At 36.1% G+C, this 13,579-nt stretch overlaps 1 protein-coding gene across 7 annotated transcripts in view; it reads right to left on the bottom strand.

Moving 5' to 3' along the window:
* The window catches only part of USP3 (ubiquitin specific peptidase 3), a 98,962-nt gene that overhangs the window by 49,980 nt on the left and 35,403 nt on the right, over positions 1 to 13,579 (bottom strand). The window lies entirely within an intron of this gene.

Raw genomic sequence — 13,579 nt, 5'->3', positions numbered from 1 at the left:
CTAAAAGGCCTGGCAGCTGCCAAGATGATCACATGACTCTGCAGGCAGTTACTGTCGGTGGTTAAGTATAAAGAGGACTTGGAATCCACAATGGAATGTTTTTTAAGAGCCTTTTAAAAAAGCCACGTAGGCAATGAACACTAGCTTCTTTTCACATTTTTACTCAAAAGCTCTTCAATTCCTCCTTCAAAAACAAAATAAGCTGCTACATGTGTTACATTCTTTTTAGTGGTGCATAATATACGGAAAATAAAAAGCACCAAGTCGATTCACATAGCATTAAGCCTAAAGCTTTCAGGTGATACGTCCCAGCTCAAAATAACAAGGAATTTGTGGGGAGAGGAGACTTAAATGAAGAGCAGGGAAAAGGTAATTAACATATAGGGACAGTTGAATTTAAGGGGAAAAAACCTAACTAAAAATAAAGCTATACATTTAAAACAATTTAATTAAAATAAACTGAATTCAGATGGTTGAGAAGAACAATCTTCATTCTGAGGTGCTAGAAAACAAAAGTATAAAACAGTGGCTACATCTCTTAGGAAACTGATAACTGCTTTGAATAAAGATACTTAAGGTGTTCTTTAAAACTGATATTTTGTGAGTGTGTGTGTGTGTGTGTGTGTGTGTGCTAGCAAGTCAATAAGCAAATACAGGAACAGGACTCACATGTAATAAACTCACCTTCTACATTAGCGTTCAATTTTTTCCTGGAATAAGGCCAATTTTAACAAAAACAACTTAACAAACTAGTACCCATATATTCTTTTGAATAGCAGCTTTGTATAAAATCACTTATTATAACTACCAAAGAATAAGGACAGTAATGCTGCCATTAGTAATGCTGCCATATAAAACATGCCAAAGAAAAGATTCCTAAGGTCTTTTATTTACAGAAGTTAAAATTTCAAGTCAATGCTTTTGAAAACTTCAAAACAGTAATATATATGTAATTATTTAACACCCCTCCCCCATTAACTGAACATCTATGCTGTCAATCAAGAGTCTCTAAGGTATTCTCCAAGGTTCCTGACATTTTCACAAATAGCAAAAGCTACCATTTACGCCCTGGACTGTTTCTCTATGATTAAAGTACCAGCAATGGAAGGAGAATAATTCTTTATTGCTGGAGAATAATTCTTTATCAGTTTTATGATAAATATGTAAAACATTAAATGAGTGAAAAGGTTTAATTCCTTGCTTTTCAGCATAATGCAAAGAGAGTAAGGTCTACTCTGTAAATTTAGACTTAAGGCACCTGGTTCCTCCAAGAAGTTTAAGCATTCACTGAAGAGGAAAATTATGCTGCTACTCTAATTCCTCAACATTTTCATTTTAGGTTTGCATAAATTTATGCACGTATTACAGATAAAACAAGACTCAGTATTTAAAAAACAAGGCTAAATGCTAGTGTTCATCTGGGGAATGAAGTCTAAGAGCAAATTCAGATCACCTTTCACATATTTACAGTATGCCATAATATCTAATTGAAAAATGAACCCCCGAACTTCCACAAAAAAAGTTGTTCCTTTGTTTAAACAAACTGTTTCCAGTTAAATTAAATAACTGTTTTTTTTTTTTCTTATTAAAGTAATTCTTTTGGGGGCACCTGGGTGGCTAGTAGGTTAAGCATTTGACTCTTGATTTCAGCTTAGGTCATGATCTGAGAGTTGTGAGATAGAGCTCCTCCTCAGGCTCCATGCTGGGCGTTGAGCCTGCTTGAGATTCTCTCCTTCACCCCCACCCCCGCTGCTCACTCTCTCTAAATAAATAAATAAATAAATAAATAATAAAGTAATTCTTTTTGGTGTGCTATGGATTTAGCCTAGGATATAAAATAACATTTGAGTAACAATTTTCACATACTGAAATATAGATTTATTTATGGTTGTGCTCCATTCTAAACTAATCTGGCTTACTGGGATCTAGTCGCTTCATCTCTCTGAACTTATATCATTAAAGTAAGTAAGTTGCTCTAGACTCTAGAGCTGTGCTAATGTGGCTGACGTCACTTAAGAATTGAATTTTAATTTTTAAAGCATTCTAAGTGATACAAAATTTCACTTAACAACTAAAGCAATAAAAAATACTTTTCCACCAAACACAATATCATGGTTTTGACAAAACTGTATTTCACTTTTATTATTACATCACCTAAGATGTACCGCAGTGCACATGATGGGTGCACGTGTCATTCCTAGTATTTCATGAGCATATCACCAATCTAGCTTATGTCAACAGATGGTTATTTTTCTATGCAACAATGTAGCACTATGATGTGTTTATTTGAATATTTTATGCAGACAGCAGACTTACAGTGATATCTATGTAAATAGTAACAGGAAGTTAAGCTGCAATCTTATTTTAATTATAAAGCAAATTATTTTTCTAGTTTAAAAATTAAGAATGAGGGGCGCCTCGGTGGCTCAGTTGGTAAGCGTCTGCATTCCACTTGGGTCATGATCCCAGGGTCCTGGGATTGAGCCCTGGCATCAGCATCAGGCTCTCTGCTCAGCGGGGAGCCTGCTTCTCCCTCTCCTGCTCCCCCTGCTTGTGTTCCCTCTCTCACTGATTCTCTGTCATATAAATAAATCTTAAAAAAAAAAAAAGTCATTACATTTTTAAAAAAATTAAGAATGAAAAAAATCTTAATTTCAAATGAAGGCACACTAACGAGGCAGTATCAAGTGAAGGTATATCACAAATTTTAAAAAGGATGGCAATTACAATTTGCTATAGCAGAGAAAAATGAGTAAATTGTATAAAAGAAGTTTTTTATTTTTTGTTTTTTTAAGATTTTATTTATTTATTTGACAGAGAGAGACAACCAGCAAGAGAGGGAACACAAGCAGGGGGGAGAGGAGGAAGCAGGCTCCTAGCAGAGGAGCCCAATGTGGGGCTCGATCCCAGAACTCCGGGATCACGCCCTGAGCCGAAGGCAGACACCTAACGACTGCGCCACCCAGGTGCCCCTGAAAGAAGTTTTAAGATAGTAAGTGTCATCTTCAGCAAATGCATATCCATTTAGTAAGAAGCTGCCTCTCAACAGTCAAAAAACAAAGTAGCTAATGAAATTAGAATTAGACATATAAGAAAAAAATGTCTCCGTGATTATTAAAGGATCTGAGCTTATAATTTTGGCCAACTATAAAATGGCTGGGATTCTTGCTCAAGAAAGATAACCATTCTTAGATGGAAAGATAAAAAATTTAATTATCATTTCAGTTAAGGGAATTAGGTTTTAAAATCTGAGGAAAAGATTAAAAAAGATATTTTACAAAACATGAAAGATCTTAAATTGACCCACGAAGTAAGTGTCAGTGAATAAAAGACTTTTCTAATAATATTAAAGATCAATCAATTCAACATTTGAAAAACTGCAGGTACTTTTATTTTTAGCTTTAAATGAGTTTCACAAGAGATAATGACCAATTAACATTCTGGGTATGTTTTGTCTCAAACAACTTCTAACTTTACAAATCAATTTCAAGTTGTAGATATTATATTTTTTAATCTTTTACATCTGTCACTTTCAGCTAAATAGGAAAAAGTTTCTATCAAGAGAGACAACGGGGGAGCCTGGGTGGGTCAGTCGGTTAAGTGTCTGCCTTCGCCTCAGGTTCCGATCCCAGGGTGCTGGGACTGAGCCTTGAATCAGGCTCCCTGCTCAGCGGATAGTCTCCTTCTCCCTCTCCCCCGCTTGTGCTGTCTCAAATAAATAAATAAAATCTTAAAAAAAAAAAAAAAAAAGGCACAATGGGCCAGCTATGTGAGATCCAAAATCTGGATTTACTAGATTTCCCTATTATTATATTTATTTCACTGTGTGATACATATTGAAAATATTTGTGTTCTGAAATAGACTGTATCATGAAGTTATTAAAATTGTTCAGTATATATGTATAAATGCTATGAACCACCAGTTTATGAAACTGTTATTAAAAAAACAGAAGATAATGAATTTAATGACCATGATAATAATTCGTGATCATGAATTAAATGATTTTTAATATTGTTAGAAAAGTTCTTTGCTAATGTTCACTGCTTCAGTTTGAGTCATGGAAGAGTATTAAAGATTTACTGTAATATTAACTCTAATTCAAGATTTTTCTTTTTTTTCCTTTTTTAAAGATTTATTTATTTTAGAGAGAGAGAGAGAGCATAAGCGTGCATGGGGGTAGGGGGAGAGGGAGAAAGAAAATCCTTGAGCAGACTCCCCACTGAGCATGGAGCCTGACATGGGGCTGGATCCCAGGACCCTGAGATCATGCCCTGAGCTGAAATCATGAGCCAAAATCAGGAGCTGGCTGCTCAGCTGACTGAGCCACCCAGGCACCCCTCATTTTTTTTAAAGTATCTTTTAAGTATTTTATAAGTAATCTCTACATCCAATGGGGGGCTCCAACACACGACCCCAAGATCAAGAGTTGCACATTCCTCCAAATGAGCTAGCCAGGCACCCCTCTAATTCAAGATTTTCTTGAAATGAAAGAACACCTGCTAATATTCAACAAATAGAAAATATCCAAGTATGATTTATGTTTTTCCTCCTATATCACAGGGCAAATGAATGAGCTCAATTTAAAGATCCAAGGAAAGAAAAAGCTTATTTGTGACCTGGCTAGACAGGTACAAGAACGTATATTAAATTTAAACTTTTCATAACACAAATCAATAATGATTTTATACATTTTTCAACATGAATATGCAGACAATTTTAATTGTAATAGCATTGTGTAAATTGGCCATAAAATCTGACAAAAACTGAAGAGCATGTTGTTGATATGGATACACATGGAGTCGATTTTCAGTTTATATAGTGTCCCTTTGAATTCAATGTTGATAATACTGAATTGTTTTAAGAGTTAGATTTACTTAGATGGTAGTTTTGTAACTGATAACGCTTTTGCTTCAGAGTCAAATCAGCTGTTCTAAAAAGATGAGTCAGTTTTGTCAGTATAGATGCAAATATTAAAGAAAAATGTTTTTTGTACTTCATTCACTGGAAAACTTCTAATAGTTTTTAGAATCTACTTTTTTAACTGCAATTTTTATGAATGTAAATACAAGTCAAGCATTTCTAATGAAAGTTTAGTATCTGAATGGAAACGTGCTGTAAGTATAAAATATACACTGGATTTAGAACACAAACAATCACTAATAATTTTATATTGATTACATGTTGACATGATGGTATCTGAACAGATGGGTTAAACAAAATATACAATTAAAATTAATTCTTTTCTTTTTGCTTTTTTAATATGACTATTAGATAATTTAAAATTACATATATGACTTTTATTATTTCTGTTGGATAGCCCTGGCAATCTAAGGGTATCTAGGACATATCTGCTCTAATATTCTACAATACTACCCAATATCAAAAAGGGGTAACAAAGTTAACTTTACTGAGCTATAAGAAATCAATTTTGTTTTGGCTGGGTTAGTTTTCACTGGTTTAAAAAAAATTGTTAATGTTTTCACAACTGTCCCTATTTCTCTGGGGCATCTGGGCGGTGGCTCAGTCAGTTAAGGATCTGCCTTCAGCTCAGGTCATGATCTCAGGGTCCTAGGATCAAGCCCCCCACATCCAGCTCCTCACTGAGAAGAGAGTCACCCTCTCCCTCTGCCTGCTGCTCCCTGCTTGTGCTCTGTCAGGTAAATAAATAAAATCTTTAAAAAAAGAAAAAAGAATTGTCTGTATTTCTCAAGAGCCAATTTTAGGTTCTCTTGCAGTCACTAAGAAAGACACTTATTTCTAAGTTTATAACTTTTATACTCCTAATTTACCACACCATGCAAGTATTATTTGATGACGACGATAACGTTAAAAGGAAAGCACCTACTTCTATGGGCCAAAACTTCTAAGAGTGCCTGGAGTGTGGTAGAGATCAATAAATGTTAGTTTCCTTCCTTTGTCTAACCAAGAGCTGCCTCACAGCACAGGCTTCTCTAGCTGCCCGCAATCCCTTTTGATTTCTTCTTCTTCTTGGGCCAAGTGGTCAAAAGAAAATAAGCAGGAAAGTCGAATATAAATGAGAATTTAAATGTTGTCTGCTTGCCTTAGTCTTAGCTGAGACACTGCTTTCAAACTGGAAACTATCCCACTAATACTGGAATTAAAAAGTCCCAGGTAAAGAGAAGGATTTAAAGTAAACAAGTTCTAAAAATCTCTCCCTGGTTTACAACTGTGTTGAAGCCAATAAGTCAGAATTATACTCACCTCTAACACCTGAAAAAAAAAACACAGTCACTCTTTCCCTTCAAGAGGATTACGTCAGAATAAGATTAGTACAAAACAGAACTTAACTTGTAGGTTGGGTTTCAAAAGCTTGTAGATTAGTCCTCTGAAACTTGGACTGCATTTCCCATTTTGAAATAAATGTTATAAAATGTTATAGTTAAATGTTGTATGGTGAAAATATACCTGGTTCCCAAAATGTAGTTGAAATAATATTATAAAGAGCTGTATTCCTCCTTACTTCTTTGTGTACTGCTGTCACTGAAACACTGTGGTAAGAGGAAGCTGGTCAGAGTTCAGATAACCTGATTAGTACTTCCCTAGGAGAGGAGGTCCAGGGTTTAGCATCTCCTCATACACGTAGGACTTCATGCGTCTAACAAACAAAAGTCAAGAACTACCTATATTATACAACTAAATTTTAGGTTATTAAATTTACACTTAAAGTTTTTGTTTAGGGGCGCCTGGGTGGCTCAGCTGGTTAAGCATCTGCCTTCGGGTCGGGTCACTGGGATCAAGTCCCATGTCCGGCTTCTTGCTCAGTGGGGAGATTGCTTCTCCCTCTCCCTCTGACTGCTGTTCCCCCTGCTTGTGCTCACACACACTCTCTAATAAATAAGCAAAATCTTAAAAAAAAAAAAAAAAAAGTTTTTGTTTAGTGATTTTAGATGATTCTTCAAGTAAAGATGACCTCTACTTCTAATAGACTACTTGTCAGATAAGGAAAAGGTTCACTTATGTATTTAGAAAAAACAAAGAATTGTTTAAGAAAAGGTAATTAAACATTTAAGACAAAAAAATAACACTTGAAATAATATCAGACAACATATTTAGTGATGTCAAAGAAACAGGATATAAAAAAGCAAGGTAGGAGGGGGACTGGTATCTTTACTTCTAAAACCTGTGAAGATTAGTCTTTTTTTTTTTTTTTTTTAAGATTTTCTTTATTTGGGGTGCCTGGGTGGCACAGTGGTTAAGCATTTGCCTTCGGCTCAGGGCGTGATCCCGGCGTTGTGGGATCGAGCCCCACATCAGGCTCCGCCGCTATGAGCCTGCTTCTTCCTCTCCCACTCCCCCTGCTTGTGTTCCCTCTCTCGCTGGCTGTCTCTATCTCTGTTAAATAAATAAATAAAATCTTTAAAAAAAAAAAAAAGTAAACCACAAAACTGAGCATCCACCACCCCCAACATATTTATAAGTGTTTCTATATGAGACTTCATATATAAGGAAATCTAAATTAATGTGTATAGTATAAAAAAAGAAACCTCTTAAAAGAATAAGCTAGCGGTGAAATAAACTATTTGAAAATGTCCTGAATAGCAGGACATGATTTAACGCTATGATTTAACAAATATCTCAAAGTATAGGGTGAGATTTGACATTAATCATAAGAGATATAAATTCAAACTTCTTGTAGCTTGAGCTTTTTGTCCAACTTATCAAATCTGACAAGTCTGTGTTATTAGATAGCCAATATTTTTATCTTGTCATGTGTTTAATAAGCTCAGAGTAGGAAAGCCTGTCAGTCTGCCCTTTTCTTGTTCACCAGGATTTGTGTTCTTATTTTTTATCTTATAGGATTTGTTTGGTAAAAATGTTTTATATTTAAAAAAAAAAAATTTTTTTTTTTTTTTAAGTAGGATCCATGCCTAGCATAGAGCCCAACACTGGCCTTGAACTCATGGCCCTGAGATCAAGACCTCCGCCAAGATCAAGAGTCAGATGGTTAACTGAGCCCCTTTTTAATTTTTTGAGGCACCCCTTTTTAATTGAGTAGGCTCCATGACCAACATGGGGTTCAAACTCACAATCCCAAAATCAAGAATTGCATGCTCCACCCACTGAGCTAACCAGGACCCCCTCTTTGGTAAAAATCTTTTAAATAGTGTATCCATTTGAGGAGGGTTGACTTGGACAAACTATGTAAATCCATGTAACTAGGCAGACTGCAATATACTGCAAAATGAACAAGGGTGAGGACTTGACAAGGGAAGCTCTGATTCAGGACATTCTGTGCATAGTTCATGACACATCACCACCTAATCAAAACACTCACAGGCAGCAGGTATATTATTGGCCAAAACATTCCTTTTTTGTAAAAACTTTTAGGGGTCCCAGGGTGGCTCAGTTGGTTAAGTGTCTGACTCTTGATTTCAGCTCAGGTCATGAGCTCAGGGTCCTGGGATCAAGCACCCCATCAGGCTCCCCGCTCAGTGGGGAGTCTGCTTTCTCTCTCCCTCTGCCCCTACCCATTTGTGCTCTTGCTCTCAAATAAAAATAAAAATAAGCTTTTGATAGAAGTTCTATATTTTCTTTCCACCCCTTCAAGTGCATTATTTTGGAGACTGATGGCATTAAAAACTAGGTTCCCAGCACAGAGTAGGTGCTCAATGAATATTTATTTATTGCATAAGAGCCAAAACATCTGCTATTCTGATTTTTTCAGATGCTGTTCCCATTATGTTCACGGGACATCATATAAATTAGACTCTCAAGTAAAAATTTCGAAGCTAAGGGGTGCCTGGGCAATTGGTTAAGCGTCTGACTCTTGATTTGGGTCCAGGTCATGATCTAATGTTGGTGAGATCAAGCCCCCCATGCGGCTCTGCGCTCAGCAAGGAGTCTGCTTAAGGTTCTCTCTCTCCTTCTCCCTGTGGCCCTCCCCCTACTCACATGCATGCTTTCTCTCGCTCACTCGCTCTCTCAAATAAATAAATCTTAGCAAAAAAATTTTGAAGGTAAAAATGTGGGGGGAGGAAGGACTGCTTATAATACCAGATTTTCTTCACAAAGGATCTACAGCTTTGCTTGTCTTAATACATTTATTTCTACACCTAGTTTATAGTTTTTATCATTATGTTGAATGTTTATTTTTTGTTTCTTTGGTCATTTCTATTTTTGACTGATGATCGCTCATAAAGAGAAAGCTATTAGTATTTGTATATTTATCATATATCACCATTTCAGATTTTTTTTATTAATTCTAGTTGTTCTCTACTGAACTCTCCCTGAACTTTCTGCACATTCTATAATTTGAAAACAAAAAACTTTTTCTTCTTTTCCAATACTTACACCAATGATCTCATTTACTTACTATCTTATTTCAATGGCTAGAACTGCCAAAACAATGTTCAATAATACTGACAAGTCAGGTAAATGATTATAAAAGGTATTTCTGTCTTCTTTCTGATTTAGTGGAAAAGGCTTTAGTACATGATGCTTACTTTCTTTTTTTCTTTGGTTTTTGGGAAACTATCATATTTTAATAGTTTCCTTTTATTTCAATGTTATTAGTGTTTTTTTGTTCAGAAATGGCTATTTATAAATGTATTTTTGCTTGTAATTGTACAATAATCTAGGATTTATGACATGTTGATACAAATAATGAATATGTCAGATTTCAGGTGAAATTAACTCAGTGATTATGTATGTTTTCTTTTTGATAAATCTTACTGAGTTATATTTTCTTTAGGTTTTAATTATTTGCAACAAAATATTTTAATTAGTGAAAGTGACTTATTTTCTTTTTGGCGTTTCTATCAGATTTCTGTCTAAAGGTGTTGAAAGTTTTGTAACATTAAAACACCCAATGCTAAATTTTAATAGTTTGAGTCTGCACCATCCAGTATATAATAGCTACCAGCCACATATGGTGACTTCAACTTATATTAATTAAAATAAAACAAACTAAAACATTTAACTTCTGAGTCCCACTAGCCACTTTTAATTGCTCAACTGCCACCATATTTTATGGCACACACACCCAAAACAGAAAAATCTCTTTCTTAGCTTTAAAATTCTAAGGTTGTTTTTCCATTCCTATTATTAAGTGCTATTAAAGTGAAAAAGATCCATATCACGTTCCTGAAAAACTAAGAAAATATTCCCAAACTGAACTTTTCGCCACCTATCTGACAACAAGAAGCAATCATCATACAAATGAACCTGATTTTTTATGCAACAGTAAAGAAACAAGTCCTTTAATCTATTGGCTACAGTGATCTTTATTTATTTTTAAAGATCTTTATTTACTTATTTTACACAGAGAGAGAGAGAGAGCACGCACACAAGTAGGGGGAGCAGCAGGCAGAGGGAGAAGCCCGACGGGGGACTTGATCCCAGGACGCTGGGATCATGACCCGAGCTGAAGGGAGACGCTTAACCAACTGGGCCACCCAGGCATCCCTACAAAAGTGATCTTTAAACAGTAAGTTGTATATAATACTAATAGCAAAAATCCCCTCAAAACAAAAACTTTTACGCAAAAAGTACCCCTCAAGAAGGTCAATGGCAGATCTGTCATTGAGTTTTAAATTCCTTTTCATTCCCTTGCATAATATTGTAACATTCAGAGGCAAATTTGACCTCTGGTTTTATTATAAAAGATATGATTACAGGGGGGGAAAAAAAAGCTCGTATTCTGGTGACTTCATCTTTTCAAACCAAGGAAAGTTAAAACCCAAGAGAACTTACATAGCAAGCTTATTTTTACATTCTGATGTATTGCCATCAAATAAGCCAATTTTGGAAAATTAGAAGAACACCTGCAGAGTAAGCCTATGTCCTTTGTTAAATGGGGACAAGTACTAGCTTATTAAGGAAGAGCCTTTCATGTTTTTAGAACACCTCTATTGAAAAAGTTCTTTTTAAACTTCAAAAATACTGTTTTTAAATAAACAAAACTCTTCCTGTTCTCTAATCTTTACAACACTGAAAATTTGTACCCAAATTGTTTATAAAAATAGTCTAAAGATTTTCCCCTTTTTTTCCTTTTTTTTTCAGAGAGCTAGCGAGCGTGTGTGCATGCATGAGAGCAAGGGTGGGGGGCAGAGAGAGAATCTTAGGCAGGCTCCACACCCATCGCAGACCCCAACATAGGGCTCAAATGCATGACCCTGGGATCATGACCTGAGCAGAAATCAAGAGTTTCATGCAAAGTAAGCCACCCAGGCACCCCATTTTTTTTCCCTCCTTTTTAATATTTAATCATAATTTCCTTTGAAAATGATTCAGTATCAATTTAAGTCCAAAAATAAGAACTTTATTTTTATTAGTTTTAGTTAAAACTGGTATTTGTTCCAGGTGTTTAAAATCTGAAATACCTGCATGGCACAGTCAGTTAAGCATCCAACTCTTGGTTTCAATTCAGGTTGTGATCTCAGGGTCTCAGGACTGAGCCCCATGTGGGGCTCATCTGCTTGAGTTTTTCCCTCTCCCTTTGCTCCTCCACCTCCCCCCACCCCCGGCACTCTCTCTAAAACAAATAAATCCTTTTTAAAAAATTTAAAACACAAGTCTTTTTTGTAGACAAATTGATTCACATTTCATAATATTTTTTTTGATACAGTGTCTTTTTTTTTTTTTAAGATTTTATTTACTTATTTGACAGAGAGAGACAGCCAGCAAGAGAGGAAACACAAGCAGGGGGAGTGGGAGAGGAAGAAGCAGGCTCCTAGCAGAGGAGCCTGATGTGGAGCTCGATCCCATAACGCTGGGATCACGCCCTGAGCCGAAGGCAGACGCTTAACCGCTGTGCCACCCAGGCGCCCCCCGATATAGTGTCTTAAAACATTACCCTGCCTAGTAGTTTAGTTTTATATTTTTCATTTTATTTAGTTTTAATATTCCTTTCATATTTTTGTATTCTCAGAAATTCAGTTACTACTGATATGGATCAGAGTCGACAAGACTATGCCAGATGTCAAAAGTTATCTGTTCAGCATTTTAAAACTATTAATCCAAATACCTATGTATGTAAGAAATCAAATAAAAGTTCCTAATTTTAATCATAGTTTCTTTTTGATACAATAATGTATACCACATACAATTCCATTTTTACTGACTGAAGAGAGAGGTTGGGGTGGGAGGAAAGGAACTATTACTTAACAGATAATAAAAGTGAACACTAGCCCTTGTGTGAACATCTTGGGGAGATTTTCCTTTTATAGAAATCTTCACTTACCACTAAGCTCAGTTTAGCTGACTTATCTCCTAAAGGAGTAGGTTTGTGTCAAATCAAGATTATTCCTTTTGGTGTTGCTTTCCCTCTTTTGAAACAGTGACCCATTTTATGTTGTTCTGTTTGGTTAATATGTGCTTCTTCCGGATGTCCTGTTTATGTGAGAAGTGAAGGGAACTGCTCTGCAGCAGAGTGCCCCTCTTGGGAAGTAAATGAAACAGCTCACACAAGCCACGATTTACGTCTTCTTTGAGAAAGATGTTCTGTGGTTCTTTGGTCCTCCAAGATGATTGGAGGGCACAAAATTATAGATTTGGTGTAACCGTCCCCATTTCTGGAAGATATATAACAAAATACAATCTTTCCAACAATACAATATATTGCCTACTCTGCAACAGCCATTGTGTACTATGGAAGATATTATCTGACATATGGTTCCTGCAGTCCCCAAGGACATTTACAAATAACCTAACGTGCAGCAGGAAATTACAAGTATCCTAAGAACTATGAGTTTAGGAGAGATTACATCCAGCTACCACTGAAGCTGGGAGGGGGGAGGGGGGAAGAGTTCAGTGGTAACTTCATGAAGGATATGCTAAGATGGGATGGGGCAGAGTCTCTTGGAAAGGGTAAATAAGGATAAACTATAAGCCTCAGAGCATGTTTCAACTTCTTGAGAGCAGAGAGCATGAGGACAAGGAGCTTTAACATTAGCTAAAGTCAAAAGATTTTGACTACAAGCATAACAATAATCAAACAGGTTAAAACTAATGCACTGGGTTGCCTGGGTGGCTCAGCTGATTAAGCGTCTGCCTTTGGCTCAGGTCATGATCCCAGGGTCCTGGGATCGAGCCCCGCATCGGGCTCCCTGCTCAGCGGGGAGACTGCTTCTCCCTCTCCTATTCTTCCTGCTTATGCTCTCTCTCTCTGTCAGATAAATAAATAAAATCTTTAAAAAAACAAAACAAAACAAACTAATGGACCAATATTTTACCTCTGAAGCAAATCACTGAGTCTAACCGTTAAGAAACTTATGTGCAAGGAAACTTGATACACTGAAGTGAAATTACTGAAGCATACTAGAAAATAACACAAACACATTCATACAGAAAGAAGAAATCCTTTTTCATTTTTTTCTTAATCATGCTGAGGTGTGAGGAAAATGTTAATTTAGACAACAGCTTTATTAGTTTGCAACTATCACAAATTTCTTTTAAGGCATCAGTGTGATGCTACAGGGTGATTCCCTCGCATTTTGTTCTTAAACCTACAAATGATACCGTCATGTGACCAGCTGCAGTTCCCTGCCTGCATTTCAGAAGCTCTGAGCGTCCACATATTTGCAGCTCTGTATAACTTCACACAAAAGACTGGCAATT

The sequence above is a fragment of the Ursus arctos genome, unplaced genomic scaffold (assembly GCF_023065955.2).
Source record: "Ursus arctos isolate Adak ecotype North America unplaced genomic scaffold, UrsArc2.0 scaffold_28, whole genome shotgun sequence".
NCBI classification, from domain to species: Eukaryota; Metazoa; Chordata; class Mammalia; order Carnivora; family Ursidae; genus Ursus; species Ursus arctos.
The sequence above is the reverse complement of the archived record's forward strand: the minus strand, read 5'-3'. Positions and strand labels throughout refer to the sequence as shown.